Consider the following 21,183-nt stretch of genomic DNA (forward strand, 5'->3'; position numbering starts at 1 on the left):
TCTTCTTAAAAATATATATATTCCCTTCTCAGAGGGGCCCCAGCACAGCAGCCATCCTCACAAGCTGCCTCCAACTGCCCCAAAGCTTTCCCTCTCTGCCACAATCTGCCCCTTTCTGGCAGAATTTCCTATTTCCGGTCTGGGAAGATTGCGCCAGATAAGGAAAGCTTCGGGTCAGCCGGAGGCAGCTTGTGAGGATGGCTGCTGTGCCAAGGCCAATCTGGGAAGGGAAATACATTTTTTAAAAAGACTGTAAGGAGAGAGGAAGGGAGGGAGACGGACCATGGCGGGGAGAAAGGGAAGAGATCCCTGGACTGCATAATAGCAATATCATACCATACCATACCTTACATGTATTTATATCCCACCTATTATCTGCACAAGAATCAAAGCGGGTCATAACAAAGTAACAAGACAAGCCTAAAACATTTCAGAAATCCTTTAAATGTTTGTTAAACAGGGCTTCAATGATTTTCGGAACAACAAATAGATAGTCAATGTCTGTATTGATACTGGAATAGATGTTCCATAAACTACAAGATTGGTAACTAAATGAACTATCATGAAAATTTTAAGTAACACATTCTGAACTGTTGGAAAGCCCAAACTTAATGTACAACAAATTCGAGAAGAAGTTCTGAAAGAAGGTATGGATAATAATTGTGTATGGGAACTAGGGCATAAACCATGAATGCAGGTGGGGAGATCGGGGGAGGGGGAGGGGAGAGAGGTGAGGGAAGGGGATCAGGAATCAGGAGCCCCCTCCTTAATTTCTACCCTGGGCCCTGGATTTAGGCAGGAACATAACTAATGCACGGTATGCCCAACTTTTCAATGGTATGATTTCTTTTGTGTTTGAACAGGACTTAAATGGCATATTGAAACTTTATTTTAAGACCTCTCAACAGCTGTTTTGTAGTCAGAGACAGATAATGAGCGGAGTAGAGCAGACAGATGGGAAGCGTTTGTTTACACTTTCAAACAGCAACACAACCAGGGGACACAAGATGAAGCTAGAATATGGTAGATTTAAAACAAATAGGAGAAAGTTTTTCTTTACTCAGCGTGTAGTTAGACTCTGGAACTCGTTGCCGGAAAATGTAGTGACAGCAACTGGCCTTACGGAATTTAAAGGGGGTTTGGACAGATTCCTGAGGGAAAAGTCCATTGAACATTATTAATTTTTTTTTTTTTGGGGGGGGGGGGGTTGCCAGGTTCTTGAAGCCTGGATTGGCCACTGTCGGAGACAGGATACTGGGCTTGATGGACCCTTGGTCTTTTCCCAGTGTGGCGGTGCTTATGTACTATGCTTATGTAAAGTTGGATGATGACATACTCATGTACCTGAATGTAACTCACCTTGAGCTACTACTGAAAAAGGTATGAGCAAAATCTAAATAAATATATAAATATATACCCTGGTTCCATGGTAGATGTAACTGTAAAGTAAGTGTTTATTTGGACCTGGAGTTCACATCATTCCTTGAGGGGCCAACTGTGCTTATCTGCATAAGAGGGGAAATTCTATAGATGTTCTGGAATTTTCTGGCCTTTTCTTTTGGGTCTGCTTATTTCTGTTTGTGTTTATGTGAGTCTCCACTGATAGATGCAAGACAGGAATTTCTGGCTGACCACAAACTGACAAGACCGTTGCCATGACATCCCAACCAACTGTCTTGTTACAAACAAACTGACAAGTTCCCCCCCCCCCCCCCCCCCCCCCCCGTTGTCATGACATTCCCAACTGTTTGTTACTGAGCAGAGATGTGGCAAGGACAATAAGGCCCTATCATAGGACTCCTATGTACTTGCAGGATTGCTGATTGGGTGATATATGAGGTGGTCCTTTGAGATGGGAAGGGTATATAAGTAACTGCTCATCTAAAGAGACTCTGAAATAGCCCGGCTGGCAAGAGAGTTTCATATCCTTGCCATAGCCTATTTTTAGGGGGGGGGGGGGGTGTCCTCCCCCCACGTGTTAAAACTAATTCTTTACAGCTAAGAATCTTTCTTTCATTCTTTCTTTCTTTCTCTTCATTCCTATTGTTAGACTCTGTTCTGTAAAACTACTAATGCCAAGAGCCAATAATATTTCTTGAGCTGTTGCTAGTGAGAAATAAAGATTTGTTTTCTTCTTCTAACTTAGCCTGAGTTTTTTTTTAAATAAGAATAGCAATCAAACACAGCCAGTACAATATGGCACTTTAAAAATCAGCACCGTAAAACCAAGCGGTTAGCGTGATTTTATAAACTAAAGTTACGAGTAGTTTATAGAATACTCTCACGCACCGTCCTTGTGAGCAAAATTTAGGTGCAGTCATTTAGGCCATCTAAAACCAGGCCTAAATTCCTGCCCATTCCAGCCCATGGCTACACCCCTTTTTTGACTGTGTGCATTAGAGTTTACGCACACAGCGTTATAGAATACACCTAGAAAGTTGTGTGTGTTAATTTTAATTAAAGCCAATTAATGCTGCTAATTGGTTGCGCTCATAGGTCATTGCTGCCTGGTTACCACACGAGACTTTACCTGTAGGTCAATGACTGGGCGGTAAGGTCTCAGAGCCAAAATGGACGCATGGCAATTTTCATTTTTGCTGCACGTCCATTTTCGGCACAAATTTTAAAAAAGGTCTTTTTTTGCAGGTGCGCTAAAAAATGATTCTGCGCACGCCCAAAACGCAAGTCTACACTACCGCAGGCCATTTTTCAGTGCACCTTAGTAAAAGGAACACCAAATTATTCTGTAGAAGAAATACGAGGTAGAGGATTCTTTCTAATAGTGATGGTAACCCAGGGCAGATCCCATTAGTTTGTACCTCAGGTCAGTCAGCTTAACTGGATAATGTTTATAATTGCATTGTTCATTTCCTCCAGTTTTCGCTGAGGTTTTCATGCTGTCCCTGTGCTATCTGTCCAGACGAGAAGCAACTTCATTATATATTTCTAATTAAGAACTAAATTAAAAAGCAGGTTGGGATCCTGATTAATGATACTATATAAACCCCAGCTATTATTATTTAGGAAACTGAAGTTACACAAAATTCCAGTGGTCCGTAAGAAGTTATTAGTGATCAGTGCCGGTGACTTAGTTGTAGTCTATAGCACATGCTGAAGTCCAAAGGAAGGGGGAAAGGGACTCAAGACATAATTTCACATATAGGTTAAGCCTTTATTTATTGATTGATACCAACTGCACCCAGCAACCTTCATAATGTTATAGAGTTTTATAATATCTCCTCTCAGCCTTCTTCAAGCTGAGTCTTGGGGGCCCTTTTACTAAGCAGTGGTTTAAAAGGCTAAAAAAAAATATGGCCATGCAGTAAGATTGGTTATACAACGTGGCCATGATGGGGGAGCACCTACCGCCATCCACTGAGGTGGCGGTAAGGGCTGTCATGCTTAGGGTTACCATATTTTGTCCCCCCAAAAGGAGGACACATGCCCCGCCCCCTTTCATGCTCTCGCTCAGTCCCCTGTCACATTTTCCCCTCCCCCCCTGTCACACACTCCATCACCCCCCTCCCCGTCACCCCCTCCCCTTACCTTACTACGGCCCTGGTAGTCTAGTGACCTCTTCGGGGCAGGAAAGAGCCCCTTCTTTCCTGCCCGGAGTGCTGCCCTGCATGCATCCTTCCTGTTGGTGATCTCGGCGCTGATTCAAAATGGCCGCTGAGAGTTGAAGTCTTGCGAGGTCACTTCAACTCTCGGCGGCCATTTTGAATCGGCACCGAGATCACCAACAGGAAGGATGCATGCAGGGCAGTGCTCCGGGCAGGAAAGAGAGGGCTGTTTCCTCCCCGAAGGCGGAAGAGGTCACTAGACCACCAGGGCAGTAAGGGGGGTGGAGGCTAGCAATCTGCCCATTTGTCCAGAAATCCGGACAAACGGGCAGATTGGCAAAACCCGCCCAGTTGCCCGGACATGTCCTCAAAAAGAGAACATGTCCAGGTAAATCCGGACATATGGTAACCCTAGTCATGCTAACCCAGCGGTAACCGGGTAGCTCACGGTGCTGCCTGATTACTGCCGGGTAACTCCCTGCGGAAATATTTTTTAAATATTTTCATTAGTGCCAGAAATGCCACATACTGGGAGTATAATCACCACCTGTGCCTATGTCGGGCTAGTGGTAGTTCCAGATTGGCGCACAGTAAGCCCGCAGTAGGCTTACCGTCCATCACTTAGTAAAATGGTCCCTTAAACCATTATTTTTCAGTCTGACCCTTACAATTTGGGCCAGTGAGCTCTTTAGATCTGGCCACTCTTGACACATGAAGGGCCTCATATTTTTTTGATTACCTGGATCTAATTTAGCTGGTGACAGTCAGTGCATAAATTAATTAGTTATGTTATGCACAAAACTGGCCCTACTCTATAGCTGAGGGTCAAATTACATGCCTAACTTGGGTTCCATTTATAGAATTTAGATATACCTGACTATCTCCATGGAAGATTCCAAAAAACCTGCCACATTTAACAAGCTCAGATCTCCTCCTGCAAAGTCTTTTCCAGATCTTCTGGGTAAAGATACAAACAGAGTTCTAGCAATGCAGCTTACATGGGGCAATGGAGGGTTAAGTGACTTGCCCAAAGTCACAAGGAGCTGCCTGTGCTGGGAATCGAACTCAGTTCCTCAGGACCAAAGTCCACCACCCTAACCACTAGGCCACTCCTCCACTGGGATAGTTTAGGACCATTTCCACTGGAGTAATTTGTGGGAATTTCTCAAAAATTCTAAGATTATTTCTTCTGCATCTGATTTTCTACATACTCCAGTGTACAAAATGTTTTTTTTTAATCCTTCATCTTAAGATTACATACTTCCTGCAAGGGAGAGACTTTAGATGTGAGCATTGCAAGTCTAGTAACTTGATGACAAAATTCCTGAGCTTGGACAGTAACTGCTTGCAAAACCTCAATTACTTTATCCACTATCTTGTTAACCATAGTAGAAAGACATAAATTAACACTCTGGACTGAGTCCTAAAAAACCTCTAATATCACAACTGGTCTCTGCACATTCCCACTGCATCGTAGGGAGATGATCTCGTTTCACACTCAAATACCCGGCACCCATAGTCTGCTGGTCAATTGGAGCTTCCAGATCCAACACCAGCAGTGGGCATCCCATTAAGGAGTTGAGCTGCTACACTTCCTGGTTGGAGGTGGGGAGCAACAATGCCCCATCCACTCTGCGTTCCACCTCCACTGGAGCTGCTCACTGAATCCCCCTGCAGGTAGAGCAGGGGAAGGGAGAGACCGGAGAGAGAGCAAGACTTCTGTTGCCAGCAGCTGTAATCTACCATGTATTTTCTATTGAAAAAGGCTAAAACTTTAAGAAACTTCGGTTGGTAATTTATTGGAAGCAGAAATGAATCAGAAATCCCAGTCTCAAAGATTGCTGGTTTTAGGTACTTCACAACCTGCAAGGTGATAGCAAAAGAACAAAATCTTGTGAAGAAATTGACCCTCACATTTTGGCAGTAGTGGGTTACCTCCCATGTGGGTGATACCCCAACTTTTTCTGGGCTTGTGCTCTACCAGCTACACCGAATGATTATAGGGAAGCCAGGCCAAGCATTTTCCATTCTTTTGGAGGCACACTGTCTGGCATCCTCTGAATTCACAGGGGTGATTGACAAAGAATTATGAGATCGATATAATTCAACGGGAACAGGCTGATGTGACCCCATTTTATCTATAGACTTGCTTATTATTTCTGTAAGACAAACAGATCTAAAAATTCAGAGAGGCAGCAAAGAGGCATTTGACTTTGCTCAGCCTGTCTCTAATAACTAATCCTACTGAGTGCCAATTAGGAAGATCACCTTGGGCAAAGTCCCTGGTTTTCAGCAGCAGGAGCAGGAGCAGCCGCTGCAGCCTAAGGACACGTTCTTTCACAACCCTTCTGACTTTGTACAATCCTACTTTCTCCATCTAAAGCAGAGCTAGGCTGTGTCTTCATGTAAACTATGGCCATCATTAGTTGTGGAACCTGCAAAGCGTCCATGGAAGTCGCGGAGACAGCGAGAGGCCGTTGGAAGGCCCGGGAGAGGCGGACAACTGATTTGGGCTGGTCAGATCAATTTCCGCAGATGGTTTCATTATCCGGACTGATCAGCTGACATGGCAGGGCCTCCAGTTCGAATTGGGGATCAGCTGATTGTGGAAGAAGACTACGATGAAAATTGCATACCAAGTGAGCAAGTAAAGCAGATGGTGCAGTGGAGGAGGTCTCTGGCTCGGAAAGCTCCGACGGTTGGGGCTGCGGAGGACGACCATTTGGTCCGCCATCTTGATTCCTGCGCCGTTGACTCCATCGCTGAGGATGCCTACCTCCGGCTTCGTCCTGCCTCTGCATGCTGCTGCTGCTGTTTCTTCAGAGCTTCATTCGCCTTGCTGGTCCTGTTCGTGTCAGACTGGATTTCCATCATCCCCCTTGGCCTTCTTGGACTTCTGCTGTCTACCTTTGTCTCCCTCACCTTTCCCTTTCCCTTCTTATCCTGTTCTCCCGCTCTAATTATTTGAATGTAACTGTAACTGTATTTATTTTCTTAGTTCATTGTAAGCCACTTTGGGGCTGCAAAACTGCGGCAAAAGACGGGGTACAAATGACCTGAAATAAATAAATAAAAATAAATGAGACAAGTTTTTTGTTTCTTTTTGGTTAATTAGAAAACCACACTAGCTCAGCTGATTAACGCTAGTTTAACTATCATCTCCTTTGAATTTCCTTGAACTCTGTCCCTGTTTCAGGCAGGATTATTGGAAATCCATAAGAAGAGCAAATTCTCTTGACTTGTGAATATTTATTAAGGGGCCCTTTTACTAACGTGTGCTTTTCGCACACTAAAAGACACTACTGTGGGATGCACTCAGGTGTCCTGCAGTACTTCTGCGATCAGCGCGCGCTACCAACGCACTAAATAATAGGTTCTATGTTTTAGTGCGGGGCTGTGTGTTTGAAGGCAGAGAGTAGGCGTGACCTGCACTAATCAGGTGGTGTGGGTAAATCGCCGTGCACTGATTAGTGCAGAGTTAGCACGTGAACCCTTACCGCTTAGGAAATAGGTGACGGTAAGGGCTCATGCACTAATGGCCATTTGCTAATTGGGAAATTAGCAGGTGGCCTTCAATGGGTAAATAGAAATTGTAGCTATTTTACAGTTGTGCTAAAATTGGCCTCAGCATGTGGGAAAGCCCTCCCCCCCCCCCCCCCCCCCCGTCCTACTGATACTGCAAGCAACGTTTTAGTGCAGCTTAGTAAAAGGGCCCCTTATAGTAGAGGGGTGGCCTAGTGGTTAGAGCAGTGGGCTTGATATCCAGAGGTAGCAGGTTCAAATCCCACTGCTGCCCCCCGTGATCTTGGGCAAGTCACTTAACCCTCCATTGCCTCAGGTATAAGCTTAGATTGTGAGCCCTCCTGGGACAGAGAAATATCCAGTGTACCTGAATGTAACTCACCCTGAGCTACTACTGAAAAAGGGGTGAGCAAAATCTAAATAAATATTTGATATTCTACATGGAATGTTGCTACTATTGGAGATTCTAGATGGAATGTTGCTACTATTGAGATTCTGTTGCTACTATTTGAGATTCTACATGGAATGTTGCTATTCCACTAGCAACATTCCATGTAGAAGCCTGCCCTTGCAGATCAGCAACGCGGCTGCGCAGGCTTCTGTTTCTGTGAGTCTGACGTCGTCAGACTCACAGAAACAGAAGCCTGCGCGGCCGCATTGCTGACCTGCAAGGGCAGTCTTCTACATGGAATGTTGCTAGTGCAGGAGTAGCCTAGTGGTTAGAGTACCAGTTTTGCAATCCAGAGGTGGCCAGTTCAAATCCCACTGCTGCTCCTTGTGATCTTGGGCAAGTCACTTAGCCCTCCATTACCTCAGGTACAAGCTTAGATTGTGAGCGCTCCTGGCACAGAGAAATATCCAGTGTACCTGAATGTAACTCACCTTGAGCTACTACTGAAAAAGGTGTGAACAAAATCCAAATAAATAAATATCAAGGATGCATGTTGAGTAAACATATTAAACAACATCCCCACTAGGAAAAAAAATGTTATCCCTTCGCTACTTCTTATCAGGGTTTCTGAGTCTATTCATCTACTCAATCGAGCAGATTTTTGTTCCTTGTTAAAATGATTATGAATGGCTAGCCTGCTTAGGGAAAATGTACATTTAAGCTAAACTGGACGCTAACCAGTTTTATTTCTTTTTAATTTTCAGTCTTTCAAAATTGCAATCCACTTGGAATAGGCATCTAGTCTGTAAATAAGGAATAACCATTTAAAATTGAACAAAATTACATCAATTAATAAATCAAGGGTAAGGTGGAAGGCAATGGCACTCTCATAACTGGAGAGAAGCTTTAGCTTAGATCAGACAGAACTGGAATCTTTCCAGTTATAGAAAGAGCTTGACTTCCATCTCACCTTTGTGGGAATCTGTAGTGGCCTGACTGATTTGCAACAAGCTGTTGTGGGTATCCATTCAAGCTCTGCTGACTTCAATGGAGCCAATAGTGGGTTGCTATGGTAACCACCAGTAACTCCACAGGTTCTCCTCTTCCTCCACTTTCTATCTCAGTTGACAACACCCTCATCCTCCCCGTCTCATCCGCCCGCAACCTCGGAGTCATCTTCGACTCCTCTCTCTCCTTCTCTGCGCATATCCAGCAGATAGCCAAGAACTATCGCTTCTTCCTCTTTAACATCAGCAAAATTCGCCCTTTCCTCTCTGAACACACCACCCGAACTCTCGTCCACGCTCTCATTACCTCTCGCCTGGACTACTGCAACTTACTCCTCACCGGCCTCCCACTTAGCCATCTATCCCCCCTTCAATCTGTTCAGAACTCTGCTGCACGTCTCATATTCCGCCAGAACCGATATACTCATATCACCCCTCTCCTCAAGTCACTTCACTGGCTTCCGAACAGATACTGCATTCAATTCAAGCTTCTCCTTCTTATCTACAAATGCACTCAGTCTGCTGCCCCTCACTATCTTTCTACCCTCATCTCCCCTTACGTTCCCGTTCGTAACCTCCGTTCACAGGATAAATCCTTCCTCTCAGTACCCTTCTCCACCACCGCCAACTCCAGGCTCCGCTCATTCTGCCTCGCCTCACCCTATGCTTGGAACAACCCTCCTGAGCCCTTACGCCAAGCCCCCTCCCTGCCTGTCTTCAAGTCTTTGCTTAAAGCCCACCTCTTCAATGCTGCGTTCGGCACCTAACCCTTACCGTTCAGTGAATCCAGACTGCCCCAATTTGACTGCCCCTATCGGACCGACCGTTCACTTGTCTATTAGATTGTAAGCTCTTTGAGCAGGGACTGTCTCTTTGTTAAATTGTACAGCACTGCGTAACCCTAGTAGCGCTCTAGAAATGTTAAGTAGTAGTAGTAGTATTACATATAGCAGTGATTTAACCAGAGCTGAGATTGTGATGTCATAATGCCTCATTCCACCAATGCCTAAGAGCCAACCTCATCAGTGATGTCACAATGGCTTGATTGTCCTATATTTGTCTCACTCTTATCTATTAGATTGTAAGCTCTTTGAGCAGGGACTGTCTCTCTTTGTTAAATTGTACAGCGCTGCGTAACCCTAGTAGCACTCTAGAAATGTTAAGTAGTAGTAGTAGTTGCTACTGAAGTTGTCGGAGGCCAGCATTATAGAGGCACCAGGATTTGTGTTCTGTCCACCTGACTTCATTTTTTTTTAAATATACATATAGCACTTATTGTAGAGCAGCCTGTGCTCCGGTTATCACACAACAGGACAACCTACCCGGATGTGTAGGCCAGCAGATCTGATGAGCAGATGATAATCTACTGCCACCTGTTGGTGAACTGCTAAAACACGAGGAAACCACTGCACTGCCAGGGAGTTTAAGTGCCACCGTACTGACTTAAAAGTACAACGGTTTATGCAAAAGCCTTTTCATTAGAGCAGCTGAATCACTCTGAGGTGTTTTGACAAGGTTTGCTTTGATTGTCAGCCACGGTCACATCTCTTGATATTTTTGCAATGAGTGTTAAAATAAACGTATATGTTCTGGTTTTGGGGTTGGTTTATTCTCTCCATTCTACCCAGGGTTCAATCGTTAGGTAGAGCAAATAGTCTTCCAGGAAGACATATCGGAGTGGAGGGGGTGGGGAGCAAAAAAAACCCATCAGTATACAGCACAATTTTCAAATAACCATTTACACTGTTAACAGCTTTTAGAAATAGCCTAAACATATACCGTATTTTTCGGACTATAAGACGCACCGGACCAGAAGACGCACCTAGGTTTTAGAGGAGGGAAATAGGAAAAAAATTTTTTTCCCTTTTTCCCTCCTCTAAAACCTAGGTGCTCCGGTGCGTCTTGTCCGAGTTCGGAATCGCCCTCCCCTACTCACATCAGCGATGTTCCCTGGTGGTCTAGTTACGTTGGGGCAGGAAAGAGCCCCCTCTTTCCTGCCCAGCGCGCTGCTCTCCGTCCTCCTGTATGCTGCCTGACGGTCTCGGCGAGATTCAAAATGGCCGCCGAGAGTCTCGGCGGCCATTTTGAATCTCGCCGAGACCGTCAGGCAGCATACAGGAGGACGGAGGAGGACGGAGAGCAGCGCGCTGGGCAGGAAAGAGGGGGCTCTTTCCTGCCCCAACGTCACTAGACCACCAGGGAACATCGCTGACGTGAGTAGGGGAGGGCGATCCCGAACTCGGGGGGAGGGCGATCCGGAATCGCTACCTTCGGACTATAAGACGCACCCCCCATTTTCCTCCCAAATTTTGGAGGAAAAAAGTATGTCTTATAGTCCGAAAAATACGGTACTTCCTCCTACTAACCTTGGAAGTTAGTTGTCAGGACTTAGTGAGACCTCATGTTTACTGAGGGCAACGTCTCTGACACCACATGTTACCAACCCTGGTCCACCTTCCTAGGATGGATGAATCAAGAACCTAGGAGGGTGGTTCAGATCAGCTGTGGATCTAAACTGGGTAGACCTCGTCTTTTCCTACAGGGTAGGGCCAGATCCAGTCAATGGTATTAGGTCTTGCATTGATCTCTAATTGCCTTTTAGGTCCATAAAGCAGTGGCGTAGCCACAGGTGGGCCTGGGTGGGCCAGGGCCCACCCACATAGGGCTCAGGCCCACCTAACAGTAGCACACGTTTAGCGGTAACTGGTGGGGATCCCAAGCTCTGCCAGCTGAAGACATCCCCCTGATAGTAATTGAAACGCTGCTCTCCACGATACTGGCACCTGTGCATGCTCAGTTTTCAGCGCATGCCTACTGCAGACTGCCAAGGTGGAAAGAAGCGTTTTCCCGCCAGCTCAGATATTTGTCTGGTGGGGGTTGGGAAGAACACTTGGTGCCCACCCATTTCTTGCCTGTTGTCTGGCTACACCCCTGCCATGAAGATAAAGAGAGCATCACAACATGAGACCTCCCAGAACTGTCTTGTAAAAATATATAACTGGATATCATGGTTTCCATTTTAAACTTTGCTTGGTGTATATGTTTATCAATCTATATAGACAGAGATATGTCCTGCATCTAGTTTAAGAAAGAAACCCCCATATTCTATAAATGGCACCTTAAGTTGTGCATGCTAATTTGGCCATGTACACAACTTAATTGATTAACAAGCCAATCAGCACTGAGAATTGGTACTTAACCGATTAGCTGCGCTAATTGGATTTAAACAGAATTAACACACACAGCTTTCTAGGCATATTCTATAACATGGTGCACGTAAATTCTGATGCATGCAGTGGAAAGGGGGCACGACCATGGGCATGAAATGGGTGGGTTGTGGGCATTTCAAAAAACTATGCGCACAACTACAGGATTCACCCGATCTGCACCTAACTTAGGTGCAGGTAATTCTGAATTCTGCTTGCACCGAAAACACGTGGGCGCGCGCTGCATGCCTACCGCTCGTGTAGCACGAGACCTTACTGCTAAGTAAATAGGTGGCGGTAAGGTCCCAGGCTGAAAATGGATGGTTTTTATTTTGCTGCACATCCATTTTCTGGTCCCCGTAAAAAAAAGGCCCTTTTTCCAAGGCGCAGTAAAAACTAGCTTGGCGTGTGCTCAAAAGATGCGCTCGCACTGTCATAGGCCACTTTTTGCCACAGCTTAGTAAACAGGCCAAGTAAATCAGACTGCATAAAACAGTTCTACCAGTGGGGGTGCTGTTTCATTATCACTTCTTCAATAGCGAAAAACAGGCAAGCTGTACAGAACTCTATAGAATCTGGTTTCACTTAGGTATTAAGGGCTGGATTCTATATATACTGTATATGACAACTAAAATCTAGGCATGTCCGATTTACACGCCTTGCGGTATTCTAGAAGCCGCGTCTACCTTCAGATACAGTGTATAGACTAGCGCATAGGCTGGATGGATGCGACTAGACTTAGGTACAGCCATTTACGTCAGCTGGTGTAAATGCCTGCACCTAAATCTAGGTGATCTGTCCTACGCAAAATTTAATAACAACATATGAATATTATACTTGATTTCTTTTATAGGTCACTTCATATGAATGGCCCATTATTTCTTTTCTCTTTTTGATCTTCTATACATGTTGTGACATTAGTGATTAGAAAAAGCACTTTTTTTTGTAAAGAACATTGAACATGTAAATGGCCTATAAATCTATCTTTTACTTTACCCCCTCCCCCCCCCCCCGTTTGCGTCTCAATGCCGACACATCCTACTCAACGTGAATGGGCTGTGTCCACATTAGCGCACAGCACACACTAGCACAGCTTAGTAAACGGGGGGGGGGGGGGGGGTAAATTTGTAACATTCATGAAGATTTGGGGACGGGAATCAAAATGACATCCCTTCGGTCTTTGCTGTATGAGGAGATGTAATTGTTTTGGAGGGTTTATCTTGTTTGATTAATTACAGATGGCAGGCTTGGCTGTACTTTGTCATCACTTTGGAAAGGGTGTCTCCTGAATTTTACACTCTATGTTTTTCTGGGAAGAAACAATGAAAAAATAATTAGCCTTAACCTGTAAACTGAACAGAAGATATTATATTTTAAAATGTATACAGGAAACACCTCAGATTAAGATGAGAGTCGATGAGCTATTACAAATGGGCTGCTCTTGCCGATGGTCCCTTTAAGAAGCAATCACACACTATCCTTCCATTATATCACAAAGACTTACAGACTCTTCTGCAGCACTAAATGGAAGTAGAATTTGTTTCATGCCTGCGCTCCATGTAATAATCTGTTTTAGTAATTTGGGTCGTTTACTGGAGCCTAGAGGCAGTGGACCAAAAACTGATGTCTTAATTTTCCATTAGTAAACAGTGGTAGCCTTAGATTTTGTGTTTGAATGGACACCTCAATTAAAGCTTCACCTTGGACTGTGGTACTAGTTGATTCATTACACAAAATCAGTTTCTTCCCAAGCCCGCGGCGGGAGAAGCTTGAATAATACATTACTCCAGGGCTCCTTGAAGTGGGGCAGTGATCTCCAGAACTAATACACAGGCACCACATGGAGCGGTCAGTGATCGCATTGATAGACATTTAAAGCAGCCGGATCTCAGGATTTCATTTTCACACACTGCCTTCCCTTGTTGATAGCTTTGTAAGACATTTAGGGCTTTTTTTTTAAACCAAACTATGGTAAAAGGGGCCCTGTGGGTTTGCTGTGAGCTGAGGCCCCCTTTTACCGCTGCTGGTAAAAAAGCTTTTTTTCTTCCAAGGAAGGAAATAGTCATGCGGTAAGTTAAATATTTGCCGTGTAGCTACTTCCTGGGGGAGGCCTCACTACTGGCCGATTACTGCCAGGCATGCCCCTAGTACTAGAAAATTTAAAAAAATATTTTTTCTTGCACTGGAATTGGCTTGTAGCGTGAGTCAGAGCTACCCCTGCCGTCCTTTTCTAAAATGACCCTTAGGTAGGAGGTGATACTGTAGAAGCTTTTGGCCAGTAGAACCTAGGGACACCCTAATCAGTCTGCATGGACATCAGCAATGAATATGAAAAAGACACGAGGATAAGAACAGGGATGGATTTTGCATCGTCTCCCTTTTACTGCCACGTTGAGGCTTACAAGGAATGAATGAGAGTAATAGGCCATTGATTACACCACCTTCAAAGAGAGCGATTTTTTTTTTTTTTTAAACACAAGGAATTTTGCAATTTTTCTATAGAAGCAGATATACTTAAAACAGTAAAAGGCCCTTTTAGAAAGTTGTGGAAGGGCCTACACACGTACAGCACACGCCAAATCGACACTACCACCCAGCTAGCGCATGAGCCGGGCGGTAATTCCAAATTTGGCACACACCGAATCCCGTGGTACAAAATAATTTTCTACTGCGGGCCACTTATCCAGCAGTAAACAGCAGCTGGCGCATGCTGCAAGTTTCCGTGCGGGTATTAGGTGAGACCTTACCGCTAGGTCAATGGGTGGCGGTAGGGTCTCAGGCTGAAAATGGACGCACGCTGGTTTCAATTTTAGCTCACATCCATTTTCAGGCCCTTTACAAAAAAAAAAAAACGGCCTTTTTTCTAGATGCATGGCCCAAAAAATAGCCCAGCGCATGCCCAAAAGACGCGCTCGCACTACAGCAGGCCACATTTTACTGTGGCTTAGTAAAAGGACCCCCCTAAGCCAAGTAGAAAGGAAATTGGACAAGGCGTACAGGAACAATTCAGATATGTGTTAGAAAAGAGTGCTAATTCAGTCATCAACATTTTCGGGGTTAGAACGGAATTATTTTAGCTGCTGTAGAAGTAGCTATGGATAGCCTAGTAGGTCTTATCACACAAAGAAGAAGACTGAACCCTATGGTTCCTTCGCCTTCTCTCAACTTAAGCCAATCATGACTGTAACGTATAAACTTGTGGCAGTTACATTGTGCAGACCAGTTCCTGAAATGTAAAGTGATACCTATATTGAACTAAAATTTCTTGACAATCTTTTGATAGCTACACTCTGTTCATCAGGTCAAAGGTGATAGATAGCAGTTGCATGAACATACAATTGAATCAAAGATTCTCTTACTATGGTTTTGTGAATGCGAAGGAGGCCAAGGAGACAGGTAACTCATTACTAGCTGCAAGTCTGACCCTCTGTCCCCTTTTTATCACTCTAATAAGTGCAATCCCTCCCGTTCTCCACCATGATCATAGAATCTGTAATTCATTGTATATTCTAGGCAACTCCGTCTTTTACTTTTACTGGCCCATATAGCTTAGATCTAAAGAAAGAACCTTATCTCCCAAAGGCAAGTTAAAAAAACATATTCAATTAATAAGCAATTATCTTCCTTATTTTTATTTCCATCTAAAACTATGACCTCTCACATTCCCCAAAGAAAGATGTTTCTTTCTTCATGAATATGAATCTTCTAACTTCATAGGCTCAATGTGACTTAAGCAACCCTCCCCCCCCCCAAAAAAAAAACCAACAACACAAAAAAAAAACTTTCATTACATCATTACGCTTTCTTTGTTGGGTTCATGGAGGAAGAGGCTACACGTCAAAACCAAATTATTATATGGCATTTCCCTACAGATTTATAGCTTGGTAAAAAAAAACCCTCTTATTTTATTCAACACAGATCCGTGAATCATTGCTTATTGATAGGAGGGCTGCTACTCATCCATTGTGGGCTCATATTGATGAATCCTCATGGCTGTTTTCCCCTTTGTACGGCTTCTACTGTTTTTCTTTTTTCCAGATGTTGATCTTGTGTCTCATAGTATAGGCTTTAACAATATATTTTGCTGTGTTATGTATTGATTTTTTTCAGGCCAAGAGCGAATGTATATAATGCAGTAATGGTTTATAACATTTGCTGCTCGATTCAATTTTCACTGGGTTAACATTACAAATCAGTGATTCAAAAACAAGGTTACTGTGGCATATACGATATCACTCACCTTTACGTTTGCGTAGCTCTCTGATGGTCAGAATGCTTTTCATTTTTGAAAGGTTCAGCATTAACAAAATAATACACATATATCTGTGGCCCATTGTCGGAGAATGGTAGATATGAATCTATGTTAACAATTGTTCAAATCATGTTGCATAGATTGATACCCAACACGAGGCGTTGGAATGTTATGAGCAAACTAAGGAACATAAACCATGCAGCAAAAATGAAGGTACAGAAAGGAAATAGTAGGCTTTGTTATTGTTTGCAAAAAAAAAATGTTACTACTGGGAATGATGCTGCATTTTCCACACAACAGATTCAGCCCAATATAACTCATTCCCAATGGAGAAGAGAGAGAAAGAGAGTAAATCCCTGTAGTCCGTGGCCTACTTTCAGCTTCATTAATAGAAGGGCCAAGAGGGATGATGTCATGAAATTAGCTTTCTAATTAAACATTGTCTCTCTCATTCCCTTCTATGCTGGTTATTTTTGATTCCCTCATTTCTGCTTTTGTTAACTCAGGAAGGAAGTGAGTAGTGTAACAGCTTGATGCACTGCTCGACCTTGACTTGAACTATGGCCATGAAGGAAAGTCAGCTAAGACTGAAGAATGACTGTGCAGTGAAAGAGCTGGGCAAAGAAAAGGGCTTGTTTTGGAGAAAAAAAGAATCCATATGTGGAAAAGAATTTTAAAAGAGAGTTATAAGAGTAAAACATGATCAGTCTAATTTCTTTTGCAAGGTCACTTAACATCTACTGGCTGTCATTGGAAATCCTCTTCTCAACTTTTAGGTGTGTGATTTAGGGCCATTTTCAGAGGAAATGCTGATCATAAATCAGGTTTGGAATATATTAATCATTCCGCTGATCAGAGCAGAATAAAAACTTTTTTTTTTTTTGCTCACAGTGATGCTGACATGTTTCTTCTAAAATACTTTTCTGTCGTTTCCTAGGATTTCTAGTCCTGGTTTTCTCAGACAGGCAGGACTGCAATCTCCAGAATTTCATTGGATGGAGATCAAACAGTCAGAGCAGACTTACCTTGAAGCACTATCATTTTTTTCCTATCATTTGATTGTGAAGATCTAAGGGGTCCTTTTACAAAGGCGCGCTGAAAAACGGCCTGCGGTAGTGTAGGTGCCAGGGGCATGGCCAGACTTCGGCGGGAGGGGGGGTCCAGAGCCCGAGGTGAGGGAGCACATTTTAGCCCCCCCCCCCGGTGCCACCAACCCCCCAGCCATTGCTGACCCTCCCCCCGCCATCACCGCCGCCACCACCACAACCAACTTTGACCCCCCCCCCCCCCCCACTGACGACCCTCTCAGGATGTCAGACTCAGAAACAGAACGAAGGAAGACGAGGACTTCTGCTGGTGGGGGTTGGGGTCCCCTGCCAGCAAAGGTAGGCGACGGCGGGTTGACGGTGGGAGGGGGGGTCAAGAGGGTCATCGGTAGGGGGGTCCAGGGCCAAATCTATGGGGGCCCAGGCCCCCATGGCCCCACTTAGCTACGCCCCTGGTAGGTACGGGTTTTGGGCATGCGCAGAATCTTTTTTCAGCACACCTACAAAAAATGCCTTTTTTTTGCCGAAAATGGATGTGCAGCAACATCAAAATTGTCGCGCATCCATTTTGGGTCTGAGACCTTACTGTCAGCCATAGACGTAGCGGTAAAGAATTTGGGCGGTAATGACCTATGCGCGTCAGATGCCACTTGGCGTGCGTCCGCTTCGTGTGCCTGAAAATAACGATAGACCCCCATTATATTCCTATGGGTGTCTCTAGCATTAGCATACACTAATTTTTAGTGCACGCTAAAAAGACTGCGCACCTACAGTGCGGCTTAGTAAACAGGGCCTTAAGTATGAATTTTGATATTCTTCTGTGAAATCAGATTTTAGAAAAAATGAAAAAATCGGAACTGAGTCACCCAGGTTGGTTCATGTCAATTTCTGCTAGTAATTCATGGCCATAGTTCAATTTAAGGTCAAGCAGTGCATCAAGCTGCTGCACTACTCACTTCCTTCCAGAGTTAACAAAAGCAGAAATGAGGGAACAAAAAATAACCAGCATTGAAGGGAATGAGAGAGACAATGATTAATTAGGAAGCTAGTTAAAGCCTGAACTGGGGTTGCAAGGTGGTAGACTTAGGAGTAATGTCAGGAAATTCTTTTTCAAAGAGAGGGTGGGCGATGCCTGGAATGCCTTCCCAATGGTGTGGTAGAGACAAAAACAGTGACGGAATTCAAAAAGGCATGGGATGAACACAGAGGAATTCTATTTAGAAAATAGATGTATAAAACAAAAATAAAAAGTTTAGGATAAGCTGGAAAGGGCTTTAATGGCAACTTCAGTAACTGGAACCCAGGACAGTGCCGGGCAGACTTTTACAGTCTAGATCTCGCAAATGACAAGACTTATTTGCATAGGCTGGAGTGGGCTTTGACGGCAACTCCAGTATGTTATGATTCTGCTGAGACAGGCAGGGGAATGACTGGGACTCACTTCTATTTGGCCTGTCAGGGACTGAGATAACCTCTGAAGCAGCAGATGTCAGAAGTCAGGTCTGTTTAAACTTCTCTCCCTACAACCTATGCTCTAGCTTTGATTTCCTGTCAGCTGAGCCTCATTCCCTCCCTCACTCAGTCTGTGCTTGTATTGTTACCAGCGTGTGCTTGATTGCTTCACTACACTGCACCTGGGTCTGTTCTCTGCCTGGCTTTGGTGTTATTTTGTTCGTGGTGAGCCCGTCCCTGTTTAGTTCCCCTTTCCTCAGTATTAATCCGTTTTGTGCAGAGTTTGGTATTTGCCTTCTGTAAGTGCTGCCTCTGTTAGGCAGTTTCCCTGTCCGTTGTAATCGTTCCTGTCTGTTTGCTTTAGTTTCCCTTTCCTCAGTGTTAACCCTTTATGTGCAGAGCTTGGTATTACCTTCTGTAAGCCCTGCCTCTGCTAGGCAGCCTTTCTCTGGTGTCTGCCTTATCCCTTTTGCTACTCTTGTGTGCCTGCTTCTTTTCTGTCTTTATTTGAGAACAGCCTTTTTCCTTCAGCCTGTTTTTCCCTGTTTGGCCATTCCTGTGGAGCTTCACTTTTGTAGAGTCCATGCCTCCTACAGTGTCCCATTCTGTCCCCGGCTTTCCCTTTTTCCCTGGTTATTCTTGAGTCCTCCTGCACATTTTCAATCAGCAGGTGCTGCTAACCAGATAAGTGCTGCTGAGAAGGTTATTCGGAGACAATAACCAGATGGTGCCGTTGAATATTTTCTCTGAATGCATTGGTGCCGGGGTAGTCCATGGGTGGAGCCAGAAGTTTCTGGTCAGTGGCCATATTCATACCACTTACCAGTCCACAGCCCCTCATTACCTCTCTACCCTCATCTCCCCTTACGTTCCCACCCGAAACCTCCACTCACAGGACAAATCCCTCCTCTCAGTACCCTTCTCCACCATCGCCAACTCCAGGCTCCGCCCTTTCTGCCTCGCCTCACCCTATGCTTGGAATAAACTTCCTGAGCCCATTCGCCAAGCCCCCTCCCTGCCCATCTTCAAATCCTTGGTCAAAGCCCACCTCTTCAATGTCGCCTTCGGCACCTAACCTTTATGCCTCTATTCAGGAAATCTAGACTGGCCCAATTTGACTGCCCCTATTGACTGACTGTACATTTGTCCTTTTGATTGTAAGCTCCTTGAGCAGGGACTGTATAGCGCTGCGTAACCCTAGTAGCACTCTAGAAATGTTAAGTAGTAGTAGTAGCAGTGGCGTAGCCAAGGGTGGGCTTGGGTGGGCCCAGGCCCATCCACTTTGGGTTCAGGCCCACCCAGTAGCAGCCACATCTATAATGTGGCTGGCAGGGATTCCCAAGCCCCACCAGCCGAAAACTCCCAACTGTCCCTCCTGCATACCTTTTAAATAGCAGATCTTTGCCTGCAGCAAGCAGCGACTGATACATACTGTTCGCACTGGCCCTGCAGTCTTCCCTCTGATGTATTCTCGCCTTTGCGGAAACAGGAAGTTACATCAGAGGAAAGGCTGTGGGGCCAACATGAGCAGTGTGTATTAGTTGCTGCTCGCTGCCAGTGAAAATCTGCTATTTAAAAGGTATTCAGGGAAGGGCGGATGTTTGAGAGACCATATGGATGCAGACAAGAGAGGGAGAGTTGAACTCACTTGTGGGACAAGGCAGAGTACTTCTGCCCACCCATCTTGGGCCCAGGCCCACCCAAATTTGGATGTCTGGCTATGCCCCTGAGTAGTAGTACTAGTTAAACTATTCAAATTACAGCACTGCATACGACTAGTGGCGCTATAGAAATGATAAATAGAAGTGCTAGTAGTAAACTCAGGGGCCCTTTTATTAAGCTGAGGTTAATGGGGGCCAGCGCTAGCGTCGGTGTTTGTTTTTGATGTGCGCTGAGGCCCCCTTTTACCGCTGCAGGTAAAATGCTGGCCATTTTTGGGTAAAAGCAGGGCTTCTTTTTTTTGAGGGGGTACTTGGGGTTACTGAGTACCGGCACCTTTTCTATCGTCTGTTAAAACTGACCCATGATCCCCAAGTTTTAATAAAAGAGCTCAGGCTCTACACACCAATTCTGCCTTGTCATAGATTTTGTGACTGGTTGCACGGGACCTGGCCATTGTGGGGTGGGTCCGTCAGTGATCACCCCACCCCTGAAGGGCGGCCAGGCATTTGAGTACCGGCACCTTTTTTGCTAGGAAAAAAACGCACTGGGTAAAAGAAATGACCATGTGGTAAGTGAACCATGTACTGCATGGCCATTTCGGTAGGGAGCCCTTACCGCCACCCATTCTGTTTCCTCAGTTAATTTTGTGTAGTGTTTTTGGAGTGCTCAACGGGCAGGATCCTCAGCAACTGTTCAGTGGCGGCACCTAGCTTACCAGACATGGAGTGCTTATGATAGTCAGGGAGCCTGCAGCTTGTGGTAACCAGACCAAGGCCTGTTGCAGCAATGGCTGAGAGGAAAATGATACTACAAGGACAAAATTACTAGGCAGCATGGTAAACAAAGGCTCGAGGTGCTTTAAACGGAGGCTTCCTTTTACTAAGGTACGCTGAAAAATGGCCTGCGCTAATGTAGGCGAGGGTTTTGGACTCACACAGATCCATTTTTCAGTGCACCTGTACAAAAATGCCTTTTTTAAACATTTTGGCTGAAAATGGACATGCGGCAAAATGAAAATTGGCACGTGTCTATTTTGGGCCTGAGACCTTACCGCCACCCATTGACTTAGCAGAAAGGTCTCA

This window comes from Microcaecilia unicolor, chromosome 2 (genome assembly GCF_901765095.1).
Source record: "Microcaecilia unicolor chromosome 2, aMicUni1.1, whole genome shotgun sequence".
NCBI lineage: Eukaryota > Metazoa > Chordata > Amphibia > Gymnophiona > Siphonopidae > Microcaecilia > Microcaecilia unicolor.